The following is a 14,466-nucleotide window of genomic DNA, read 5'->3' as shown; positions in this document are numbered from 1 at the left end:
GCAAATAAATGAAAAATAATTCAGTATACTACTCACCTTGAGAGATGAGCAATGAGGGGTTAGAATCAGCAAGAAAGACACTGGAGGCTTCAAAACTATCAGGAGATTGACATTTCATAAACTGGTAGGTTCATATCTTTTATTCTTTAAAGCAGGCATATATTTTACTCATTTTTATTCATGTGTAATAAAAATTTATACATTTCATAATAAAATGTAAATAAGTGAGAAAAGTTTGTGCTGCTCAATAGACTAATCGATCAAAACTGGCTATATATATAAATTAGATTATAATCATAGATAATATACAATAAAGTCTAAAGTAAAGACTTAAATGTGCAAACCACAACTATCAAAATTTAAAAATTATAGAAACATCTCAAATATTAGAGAAAAAAATTAGAGAAACTTTAAGGCATTAATCATAGAAGAAGTGATTGATAAATTAAAGGTCATTAAATTTTTTTTTAGTTTGAAGGACACCATACAAAACAAAAAGACATTTCACAGACTAGGAGAATATATTTGTCATACAGATAAATAAGAGGATTAGAATGGAGTATGTGGAATATAAACCTGTAAATAAGAAAACTATAATCCAATTGGAAAAAGAATAGGAGATATGAACCATCAGTTATAAGCCAGAGCAAAATACCAAAGTGGCCCTTTAAAAGTATGTATTTAAAAATATTTCATTTTAAATTTTATCTTTTATTTATTTTTATTATATTTTAAGTTCTGGCATACATGTGTAGAACGTGCAGGTTTGTTACATAGGTATACATGTGCCATGGTGGTTTGCTGCACCCATCAACGGTTCATCTAGGTTTTAAGCCGCGCATGCATTAGGTATTTGTCCTAATGCTCTCCCTCCCCTTGCCCTCCACCCACCACAGGCTCCGGTGTGTAATATTCCTCTCCTTGTGTCCATGTGTTCTTGTTGTTCAACTCCCACTGTGAGTGAGAACATGTGGTGTTTGGTTTTCCGTTCCTGTGTTAGTTTGCTGAGAATGATGGTTTCCAGCTTCATCCAAGTCCCTGCAAAGGACATGAACTCATTCTTTTTTATGGCTGCATAGTATTCCATGGTGTATATGTGCCACATTTTCTTTATCCAGTCTATCATTGATGGACATTTGGGTTGGTTCCAAATGTTTGCTATTGTAAATAGTGCTGCAATAAACGTATGTGTGCATGTATCTTTATAGTAGAATAATTTATAATCCTTCGGGTATATATCCAGTAATGGGATTCCTGGGTCAAATGGTATTTCTGGTTCTAAATCCTTGAGGAATCGCCACACTGTCTTCCACAACGGTTAAACTAATTTACACTCCCACCCAAAATATTTCTTGATGTAAAAATTACATAATTTTTACAATCTCAATAATTTTCATAATTTCCATAATTGGGAAAATACAAATTAAAATGTCAAATGTGAAATGCAAGGATGTGGAGCAACAGGAATTCATGTTCATTGCTGGTAGAAATACCAAGTTATATAGCCGCTTTGAAAAAGGTTTGATATTTTCTTCTAGAATTAAACATAGTCTTACCATGTCATCCAGCAATCAAGTGCTTTAGTATTTACCCAAATGAGTATATTCACACAAAAAACCTAGATACAGATAGGTGTTTATAGCAGCTTTATTCACAATTGCTAAAACATGGAAGCAACCAGGACGTCCTTCAGTAGATACATAGGTAATAAACTGGATCACATCCAGAGAAAAATATCATTCAATGCTAAATAAATGAGCTGTCAAGTTGAGATATGAAGGAAATTTACCTGCCTGTTACTAAGCAGAAGAAGCCAGTATGAAAAGGCTACATACCCTATGATTCTGACAATATGACATTCTGGAAAAAAGCGAAACTATGGAGGTAGTAAAAACATTAGTGTTTGCCATTGTTTAGGGGAGAGGGTGGGATGCATAGATGGAGGATTTTTAGAGCAGTAAAACTAGTCTGCATGATACTGTAATTGCTGATCTAAGTGCTGACAGGAATAGCGTGTCAGATTTGGGGTTGATGAGAACAAAAAGATATGCCAGTGTCCAGCAAGCATATGAAAACATGCTCAACATGATCAAATAAGGAAAATGGAAATCAAAACCACAATGAGACATCACCTCATACCCATTAGGATGGCCACTATCCAAATAATAAAAAATAGCATTAGTGAGACTATAGAAAGATCAAAATTCTTGTGCATTCTTGGTGGGACTGTAAAGTGGTTTAGCCATTATGGAAAGCAGTATGACCATTCCTCAAAAAATTAAAAAATAGAATTATCCTATGATGTAGCAATGCTACTTTCAGATACATATCCAAAATAATTCAAGCAGAATCTTGAGATTTTTGCCTCCCCTTGTTCATTGCTACATTATTCACAATAGCTAAGAGGTGGAAGAACCCAAATGTCTATTAACAGATGATTGGATAAAGAAAATGTGGTATATACGTACAATGGAATATCATGCAGCCGTAAGGGGGAAGGAAATCCCATCACATGCAACCACATAGATGCTGTGGACTGAACGTATTTTCCCAAAATTTATATGTTGACATTCCAACCCCCAACGTGATGGTATTTGTATGTGGGATAATTAGGTCAGGAGAGTAAAGCTTTCATGGATGGAATCAATGCCTTTATAAAAAGACAGGAGAGAGCTTGCTTTTTCTCTCCCTATTCTCTACCATTTGAGGATACAAGGAGAAAATGGCCGTCAGCAAACCAGGAAGTGGGCCAGACACCACTTCTGCTGGCACCTTGAGCTTACACTTCCCAGCCTTCAGAACTAAGATAAATAAATGGCTGTTTAAGACACTCAGTGTGTAATGTGTTATAGCAGCCTGAACTGACTAAGACAATGGATTAACCTCGAGGACATCATGCTAAGCTAAATAAGCCAGTCAGGAAAGTACAACCATTGTAGGACTCAACTCATATGAATTATTTAAGGTATTCAATATCATAGAAACAAATGTAGAAAGGTGCTTGCCGAGAGCTGGGGGGAGGGAGGAAGGAAGGAGAACAAGTGTTTAATGGATATAGATTCTGGTTTTTGAGATTAAAAAAAGCTCTAAAGATCTGTTGTACAACCTTGTGAATAGCCTTAATACTATTTACCACAATAAAAACAATTAGAAAACAAACATGAGAAAATACAAATTGGTACAAACTAGTATTTGGATAAGGGTCCCTCTGAAGGCATTAGTGAAGGGGTAGAAAGAGGAAGAATGAGGTCTGGGCTTTATAGAAAGGTTTTCTTTCTTTCTATTCTTTCTTCCTCATTTATTTGTTAATATAAGGATCTGAAACAATGCTATAATAACAATTTACTTAGTCTTAGTGGTGGAGTCATGTATCTATTATATAATTTTCTTAATTTATATGAATGTTTAAAGTTATTCATAATTAAAGTCATTTTTTTAAAGAAAAAATGTAATTGAATCTGAAGCAGTTCAGTCGATGTCTTCTTTGTCTCAAATGCAAAGTTATTGACACTCAATTCGCTGGGCTTCTGTCCTGCCCTGAAATGTTCTTCTCTAGAAGGAAGAATAATAAAATCAGAAATCGGCCGGGTGAGGTGGCTCACGCCTGTAATCCCAGCACTTTGGGAGGCCAAGGCGGGCGGATCACGAGGTCAGGAGATCAAGACCATCCTGGTTAACACAGTGAAACCCCGTCTCTACTAAAAATACAAAAAAATTAGCCTGGCGTGGTGGCGGGCGCTTGTAGTCCCCGCTAATTAGGTGGCTGAGGCAGGAGAATGGTGTGAACCCGGGAGGCGGAGCTTGCAGTGAGCTGAGATCGTGACACTGCACTCCAGCCTGGTCGACAGAGCAAGACTCTGTCTCAAAAATAAAAATAAAAATAAAATAAAAAATAAAATCAGAAATCAGTAAATCCTAGGTATTTGTGACTAGAAGTGTATTATCGAGCAAGTTTAAAGTAGTACAGTCAGTGAAGAACATCATATATGTGTTTCCATTTAGCTGTTTATTGAAGTTTCTGTGTATTAAGGTAAGGTGATTAATTGTAAATGTCTACTTCCATAAATATACATAATATACAGCAATGTGAAGAATAGGAAAACATGTGTGATCCACTGTTTTTTAAGACTTTTACTGTTCTAGTAATGTGTATTTACCCTGAGCTTGGAACACAAATTTACCCATTCTCCCTTGAAATTAATGCATTTCAAAATGGCTGCCTAAATTGGAGCATAGAACATTTTTCTCAGTGCAAATGACAGTCATCTCTGTGGAATTAAAATCTTTGTCTTAAACTAAAACTTTATTATCTAAATATGTTACAAACCAGCTTGGATGAGCATGTGCTAAAGTGAAAGAACTTGACATCCTGCTTTGGTTAAAGGAAAACTTTCATTGAAACTTTGACAAAATACGTCACTTTCCAGATGCCATTTTTGATATAGGACATACAAATAAAAAGTTTATATGCATCTTCTAATGCATTTTAATTATATATAAATTTTTTATATATATAATCATATTATATATATATAATTTTATATATATATTTATATATATAATTTTATATATATATAAATATATATATTTTATATGTTTAATTTTATATATATAAATATATATATAATTTTATATATTTAATTATATATATAATTATATATATGTAATTTTATATATAAAATTACATATATATAATTATATATATATATAAAATTATGTAAGTAAATTATGCTCTGAAATGGCACAACAAATTTAGCGATCAAATTAGAAGATTATTTTTAAGACCTTGTATTTAAACATTTTAAAAGGATGATTTTCAAAGAAATTTGTTCCATATATTCCACTGAGACATATAAAATATCCATCAACCTGGCCATTGAATGTTTTGCAGTTCTCAGCAAATTCCCTCAGAAGTGATTTTTATAATCTCATTATAGATTTATTTGAAAATAATTTTTCATCAAGGCTAGCGAATTTTTCTTTTTCTGATTCAAACTCTGTCCTTGAAGATCTTCAAAGTCATCGGCATTCAAAAATGATAAAATGTTTGTCTTTTTAATTTTTTTTCACATTTTATTATAACGTTGGATGCGTCAGATTTCTATGGAAGGTAATAACTTTCACCTCTAATTGGGTTCTTATTTTTGCTCAATGACTTAGACGTGAGTATATCCAACTGGATGTGAGATAAAGTTTCCAACCTGTTAGGATCTCCTTTTTTGTGTGTTGTTGTCATTGGCTTTCTATTTTAGGATAGAAAATATTTCTTTTTACATTTATTTTATTTTGATTGTTTAATTTTTTATTTTTTGTTTGGGTTGGGGGGTGGGAAGGTGGGGTCTTACTCTGTCACCCAGACCAGAGTGCAGTGGTGTGATCTCGGCTCACTGCAGCCTCAACCTCCCCAACTCAAGTGATTTTCTCACCTCAGCCTCCCACGTAGTTGGAACTACAGGTGTGGGCCACCATGCCCAGCTAATTTTTGTAGTTTTTTATTTTTGTAGAGATGAGGTTTCACCATGTTGCCCAGGCTAATCTCAAAATCCTGAGCTCAAGTGATCCACCTGCCTTAGCCTCCCAAAGTGCTGGGATTATAGGTGTGAGCCACCACACCTGGTGAGAAAATATTTCTTATCCCTAAAAACTGACTCCTCTTCTATGTTTTATATATCTGATCTTGGGGAATAGAATGCTCATTTACTTAACAATCTATTAATCATTTCAAACTCACCCCTATGGGATCAGAATACTACTTCCTTGGTCTTAATCTCTCATGTAGACTGAGCTGTATCTGGCAGCCTAATATTCCTGGTCTCTCTTCATCCTCTTATTCATTCCTTCCCAGAGGAAGGAAGAGCAACAATGGATTGGTGAGTTTTCAAGAAGAATCTGAGTATGCATGCCTGGTCCCTCACCTCCTCTTTTCTTTTTAATGTTTACTAGCTGAGGAAATATGAAATCTGGTCAACTCTTCCTTGCTATAGTTTCACACAGGGTAGCCTGGAAGACACAGTTCAGGGTCTTATTTCTGGGTTTCACATTTTAGAAGACCACTTGTCTACAGAAATAGGAAATTTTCTTCAGGATTAGCTATATCAATAAAAAGTTGATATTTTGATCTATCTTCAATCTTAGGTCTTAATTGCCTCTGCATTTGAGCTAAGAAATAAACTACTAGTAATTGGACTTTCCGCAGATTCCCAACAGCATGTAAATCCCCAGTCCTCCAGATACTGGACGTTTAGTATTGCTCAGATTTTTGCTCTTTCCTTTAAACCATCTCTGTTTTGGTTTATTAGTTGACTGGATTAAAGAAAGAGGTTAACTATTCTAACTATTATTTTTTTTCAGTGTTAGAGCAACCTACAATTCATGCTTCACACTGATGCCAAAAAGTACATCCTGAAATAGACATTTTATATCTTGTTATTTCTCCATATTTTTGTGTGTTTATTTCAGACTCCCAAGTTGATTTCAGCTGGCTCTTTATGGTAACTGTCTACTCTCCAGTTCCATATCTAATGAGTCAATCAGACGTATGCTTTATTATCATATCACAAGATATTATCGTGTTAAATTCTCACAGTATTTAAAATAAAAAAAACAGTTTAATGTATTTCCATGCATTCACACAAGTTTTTTCTCATTGCCCATAAAGACCTTGTATTCTTTTTCACCTAGCAAGATGAGCTCATCAACCTTTGAAAGTCAGTTTAAGCATCAGCTTGCCAAGGCATCTTATTTGACTCCCATCTGATATTTGGTTTTCCTCTGTTTTCTTTCAATACACTGTGAAATCTTCCATTTGTTATTTTATTCATTCATCCACTCTGGTATTCATTCATCCGTCTGTCCATCCATCCATCCATCCGTCCATCCATCCATCCATCCATCCATCTATCCATCTATCCATCCATCCATCTGTCCATCTATCTGTCCATTTATTCACTTGTCAATGTCAGTATACCTACCATATGCCATTGTCTGTGAATTGTGCTATGGATGCAGGGATGAAAGATACCATTCTTGCTTCCCTGGAGTTATATCTTTACCATAAATTTATCCCAAATACCTGTAATGAAAGATACATCTGACTGCCTTGTCCACTAGATGTAAACTATTTAATGGCAGAGATGGCATATTTGACTTGTGTTCTGTGCAGAAAATGCACGAGGAGAGAAGGAAAGACACACACACAATACCTTTAAGGGTAAACAAGCTTTATCCCACATAAATAGCAATGCAGATATAATAAGCATATGATATAAGCAAATTAACATAAGCAAATTTATATAATAAGCAAATGATATAATAAGTAAATTGCAATGGGAAGGGGAGAAGGGAAAATATATACATATTTACACTCACCAGACTATGGAGGATTCACCACCAAACTGGGAAGCAACAGCCTGGGCTCCAGAGTTGGACACTGCACTCACCAGACAATGGAGGATTCACCACTAGGCCCGGAAGCAGCGGCCTAGGCTGCAGAGTTGGCCAGTCGTCCATGCACAGAGGAGGAGAGGTCTCATGAAACTTTGGAGCAGCCTGGGACCCTAGCTCTTTTTGTAATGAGTTGTTTGGCATGAGGTCCATTCACAAGGGTCCTTTGTGACTGGGCCCAAAGAACACAAAAACGTTGACTTGTTTTGTGACTGTCTGTTGTTTTTCAATAACTAACATATAGGAATAGATAGAAATAGAGATTTCTTCTAAACAACACTGGATGAAAGCCTGAAGGGGCTCACACAACCCGTTCTGGGACTTCGTGATCATTCTTTGTGTCCATGTTCAATTTAGTTCAGGTTTAATATTTAACTTTTTCTCCACAGCTTGGATTCCCTGCATCTACCACGTGTATGGCACAGACATGTTATCAATACATGTTTATTGAATAACTTATAAATCAGTCATCATCTATAAATGTCTTCCATCCTCAGTAATTTCAGAAATTGTAGTCTTGTATAAAATTTCTAGATGAGGATTTCAGGTTTGACTCTTTCCTGAAACCTTGAATTTTAAATAAGTGAAAATATGTTAAACAAAGATGAGGAGATGTTAGATTTATTGTAGCAGTGGAAGGACAAAGGTTATTTACCTAGTAAATTAGAAAGTTATTTAGATCTTTACTCTGGCTCTTAATTCCAGAATCTGAAACTCCCTTGGTTCCTGCTGATTCTCTAAGCCCTGGCCTTGGGCCTCCCATTGATTTGGTGAGCTCTGAATAGCTTTCCAGTAATTTCCATCTGTACCTTCATCATTTTTCATGATCAAAGATGTTTAGTTTTTTACTGTTACTAAAAACAAGAACCTCAATTTTATTTTAGCAGAGTAGCTGATACTACCCACTGTTCTCTATGATATTGTGAGGCATATTTAGAAAGCTTCATTGTGTAAAATCTCTAAAGAAGTAGAAAACCAGAAAACCTGCTAAATGATGCCTGTATATTATTTCTTATCAAGGTAATTTGCCAGCAGACCTCCCAAATCCACCAGAAACGTCACTTCCTGTAACATTACCTCCACACAACTGCACAGACAATGAATTTGTCTGCAGGTCTGATGATCACTGCATCGAAAAAATGCAGAAATGTGATTTTAAATATGACTGCCCTGACAAATCAGATGAAGCATCCTGTGGTAGGTGGATTCTTAAAATTTGTTTAAATATTGCCACAAAATAGAAAATACAAGTGTAATCTCTAAGTAGCACAGCCTAGCATCATAGTTAGATATTTTCAACAGGAGTTAGGGCAACTTCTAAATGTAACAGTTATTCATACAGATAATTGTAATGGAAGAATCAGAATGCATTTTCTGCCAGGCCCAGTAAGTGGTAAGTGTCTTTAGATTAATGTTTTGGATTCAAAACTATCGTTTTCACAAACTTTACTTGACTCTGGGAGTAGCATTTAGTAGCTCTTTCCATCCATTCCCTTTGATCTGTACTCCTGACACTATAAATTAGGGAATGTTTAGGGAGGTAGCTTTATAATACTGTCAAATTAATTCATTCAAATTTTGCCATTGCCAAAATGCACATACAACATTAGTACTATTAAAATATGCAGAGTTCATGAGAAAACCTATCTTAATGCAAATGAGACTTTTATCCCCTGTGTCCTGGTTTTTACCTGCCAATTCAATGGTACCTGCCAATTCAGTGGCTTTTCCTAAATGGATCAAAGACAAACTATTTAATTTAAAAATGGACTTCTCAGCCAAAGATACAGTCTGAGAGGAGAAAAATTAATCTGTGTCTGAATGAGCAAAACATAAGATCAGAAGGGTAAACACTTTGAAATATCTTTCCCTTCCCTGTTCTTTATGGAGTAGCGTGTGAATTGACTGTACCATCATATTTCTCAAGTGTCTTGATAATATTAAGGACTTAGAACAGACAGATAACACGGAGAGAGTATTGAAACCCTTGTTTTATGTAAACCTTGTGAAGAAATTCTGGGACTTAAGAAATCCAGTGAGGTTCATATTTATTCTTTTAATCTAGAAAAAAAGGTTTTTTAATGTACAAATACACCACCAATTAACTATCTAATCTAGACTAAAAAAGTCATAAAATCAAAGCTGACTCACTTCCTGCATAAGATGATACAGTAATTAACTCAAGCTAGCCAGGGATATATATCATGCATCACAGATGGAAAATAATACAATGGAAGGTGTGGTGGTGTTCAGACTTGCTCATCAGAAGGCATTCGAATCCCCTTATGATCTTATATAAGTTGTAGTGTTTGTAAGAGTTTATACAAAAACCTAATTAATTACACAAAATGAGTATCTTTAGGGAATACTGAATTTCCTCTAAGTTCAACTTTGTCATTTTAGTCATGTCGTTTATGATTAGAGGGGAAGTTTTGATAAATTCTTTAAATTTCCTAAATGAGTGCCTACTATTAAGTTATTCTTAGTCAAACTGTTTTATAATTTTGAACAAATATAAATGAATTATTACCATTTTATTTATGAATAAACTGAGATATTGTCCCTTCCACCCTTTTCTAAGAAAAAATAGTATGACAAATCTGCCTGTAAACTATAAAGATTTTCTAACTGATTTTGAAAATTGTGATTAAAAACACATAACATGGCCAGGTGCACTGGCGCACGCCTGTAATCAAAGCATTTTGCGGGGCCAAGGTGAGCAGATCAGTTGAGCCAAGGAGTTTGAGACGAGCTTGGCCAACATGGCAAAACCCCATCTCTACAAAAAGAATACACAAATTAGCTGGGTGTAGTGGCGTGTGCCTCTAAAAACAGCTACATAGCATGTTTATACAGATAACGGTGTAGATATTTCCATGCTTATACACATAGTGATGTACATATTTCCATGTTTACATAGATAGTGGTGTAGATATTTCCAAGTTTATAGAGGTAGCGGTGTAGATATTTCCATGTTTATAGAGGGAGCGGTGTAGATATTTCCATCTTTATAGAGATAGCGGTGTAGATATTCCCATGTTTATATAGGTAGCGGTGTAGATACTTCCATGTTTATACAGATAGCGGTGTAGATATTCTCATATTTATACAGATAGCAGTGTAGATAATTCCATGTTTATAGAGATGGCGGTGTAGATATTTCCATGTTTATAGAGAAGGCGGTGAAGATATTTCCATGTTTATAGAGATAGCGGTGTAGTTATTTCCATGTTTATAGAGATGGCGGTGTAGATATTTCCATGTTTATACAGATAGCGGTGTAGATATTTCCATGTTTATACAGATGGCAGTGTAGGTATTTCCAAGATTATACAGATGGCGGTGTAGATATTTCCATGTTTATACAGATGGCGGAGTAGATATTTCAATCTTTACAGAAATAGCTGTGTGGATATTTCCATGTTTATAGAGATGGCATTGTAGATATTACCATGTTGATAGAGATGGCGTTGTAGATATTTCCATGGTTATAGAGATGGCGGTGTAGATATTTCCATGTTTATAGAGATGGCAGTGTAGATATTTCCATGTTTATACAGACGGCGGTGTAGATATTTCCGTGTTTATACAGATAGCGGTGTAGATATTTCCATGTTTATAGAGACGGCGGTGTAGATATTTCCATGTTTATAGAGATGGCGGTTTAGATATTTCCATGTTTATAGAGACAGCGGTGTAAATGTTTACATGTTTATAGAGATAGCGGTGTAGATATTTCCATGTTTATAGAGACAGCGGTGTAGATACTTCCACATTTATACAGATAGCGGTGTAAAGGTTTACAAGTTTATAGAGATAGCGTTGTAGATATTTCCATGTTTATGCAGATAGCGGTGTAGATATTTCCATATTTATACAGAGAGCGGTGTAGATATTCCCATGTTTATACAGAGAGCGGTGTAGATATTTCCATGTTTATACAGAGAGCGGTGTAGATATTTCCATGTTTATACAGATAGCGGTGGAGATATTTCCATGTTTATTCAGATAGCGGTGTAGATATTTCTATGTATACAGAGACAGCGGTGTAGATATTTCCATGTTTATACAGATAGCGGTGTAGATATATCCATGTTTATAAGATAGCGGTGTAGCTATTTCCATGTTTATAGAGGTAGCGGTGTAGATATTTCCATGTTTATAGAGATAGAGGTGTAGATATTTCCATGTTTACACAGACAGTGGTGTTGATATTTCCATGTTTATAGAGATAGCAGTGTAGATATTTCCATTTTATACAGATAGCGGTGTAGATATTTCCATGTTTATACAGATAGCGGTGTAGATATTTCCATGTTTGTAGAGATAGCGATGTAGATATTTCCATGTTTACACAGGTAGCGGCGTAGGCATTTCCATGTTTATACAGATAGCGGTGTAGATGTTTCCATGTTCCTACAGGTAGCGGTGTAGATATTTCCATGTTTATACAGATAGCGATGTAAATATTTCCATGTTTATACAGATAGCGGTGTAGATATTTCCATGTTTATAGAGGTAGCGGTGTAGATATTTCCATGTTTATAGAGGTAGCGGTGTAGATATTTACATGTTTATACAGATATCTGTGTAGATATTTCTGTGTTTATACAGATATCTGTGAAAATATATGTTCATACAGATATCTGTATTAATAATATTTACACCTTTATACAGATATCTGTATAAATATTTACATATTTGTACAGATATCTGTGTAAATAATATTTGCATGTTTATACAGATGACTGTATAAATATTTATATGTTTATACAGATAACTATAAATATGTATATGTTTATAGAAATATCTGTATAAATACTTATATATTTATACAGATTTCTGTGTAAATATTTATATGTTTATACAGATATGTGTATAAATATTTACATGTTTATACAGATATCAGTATAAATACTTATATCTTTAAACAGATAGCAGTATAAATACTTATATGTTTATACAGACAGCAGTATAAATACTTATACGTTTATACAGTCAGCGGTATAAATACTTATATGTTTATACAGACAGCGGTATAAACACTTATATGTTTATACAGATAGCGGTATAAACACTAACATGTTTATACAGATAGCAGTATAAATACATGTTTATATAGATAGTGGTATAAATATTTACTTGTTTATACAGATAGCGGTATCAATATTTACATGTTTATACAGATAGCGGTATAGGTATTCGCAAGTTTATACAGATAGCGGCATAAGTATTTACATGTTTATAAAGATAGCAGTATAAATATTTACATGTTTATACAGATAGCGGTATAAAAATTTACATGATTATACAGATAGCGGTATAAATATTTACATGTTTAAACAGATAGTGGTATAAATATCTACATGTTTATACAGACAGCGCTGTAAATATTTACATGTTTATACAGTTAGCCGTGTAAATATTTATATGTTTATTCAGATAGCGGTGTAAATATTTTCATGTTTATACAGATAGCGGTGGAAGTATTTACATGTTTATACAGATTGCGTTGTATTGACATGTTTATGCAGATAGCGGTGTAAATAATTACATGTTTATACAGATAGTGGTGTAAGTATTTACATGTTTATACAGAAAGCGGTGTAAATACATGTTTATACAGATATCGCTGTAAATATTTACGTGTTTATACAGATAACGGGGTAAATATTTACGTGTTTATGCAGACATCGGTGTAAATATTTAAGTGTTTATGCAGATATGTGTGTAAATATTTACATGTTTATAGAGATATCTGTGAAAATATTTGTAGGTTTATACAGATATCTTTGAAAATATATGTTCATACAGATATCTGTATGTTTATATGTTTATACAGGTATCTGTAAAAATCATATTTACATTGATATACAGATATCTGTATAAATAATATTTACATGTTTATTCAGATACCTCTATAAATATTTACATCTTTATACAGATATCTGTATAAATAACATTTGTATGTTTATACAGATGACTGTACAAATAATGTTTATATATTTATACAGATAACTATAAATATTTATATGTTTATACAAATATCTGTATAAATACTTATGTTTATACAGATTTCTGTGTAAATATTTATATGTTTATACATATATGTGTATAAATGTATGTTTATGTACATAGCGGTATAAATATGTTTATGTTTATACAATTATCGGTATAAATACTTATATCTTTATAGAGATAGCGGTATAAATACATATATGTTTACAGAGACAGCGGTATGAATACTTATATGTTCATACAGACTGCGGTATAAATACTTGTATGTTTATACAGACAGCGGTATAAATACATTTTTATACAGACAGCGGTATAAACACATGATTATACAGACAATGGTGTAAATACTAACATGTTTATACAGATAGCAGTACAAATAGTTACATGTTTATACAGATAACGGTATAAATACATGTTTATACAGTTAGCAGTCTTAATATTTACATGTTTATACAGATAACGGTGAAAATATTTACATGTTTATACAGATAGTGGTGTAAATATCTACATGTTTATACAGATAGCGGTGTGAATATTTACAGGTTTATACAGATAGCGGTGAACATATTTACATGTATATACAGATAGCGGTGTAAATACCTACATGTTTATACAGATCACGGTGTGAATATTTACATGTTTATACAGATAGCTCTGTAGATATTTACATGTTTATATAGATAACGGTGTAGATATTTACCTGTTTGTACAGATAGCGGTGTAGATATTTACATGTTTATACAGGTGGCAGTGTAGATATTTCCATGTTTATACAGAGAGCAGTGTAGATATTTCCATGTTTATACAGAAAGCAGTGTAGATATTTCCATGTTTATACAGATAGAAGGGTTGATATTTCCATATTTATACAGATAGCGGTGTAGATATTTTCATATTTATACAGATACCGTTGTAGATATTTCCAAGTTTATACAGATAGCGATGTAGATATTTCCATGTTTATACAGATAGCGGGGTTATTTCCATGTTTATACAGAGAGCGGT

This window comes from Pan paniscus, chromosome 20, assembly GCF_029289425.2.
Source record: "Pan paniscus chromosome 20, NHGRI_mPanPan1-v2.0_pri, whole genome shotgun sequence".
NCBI lineage: Eukaryota > Metazoa > Chordata > Mammalia > Primates > Hominidae > Pan > Pan paniscus.
The sequence above is the reverse complement of the archived record's forward strand: the minus strand, read 5'-3'. Positions refer to the sequence as shown.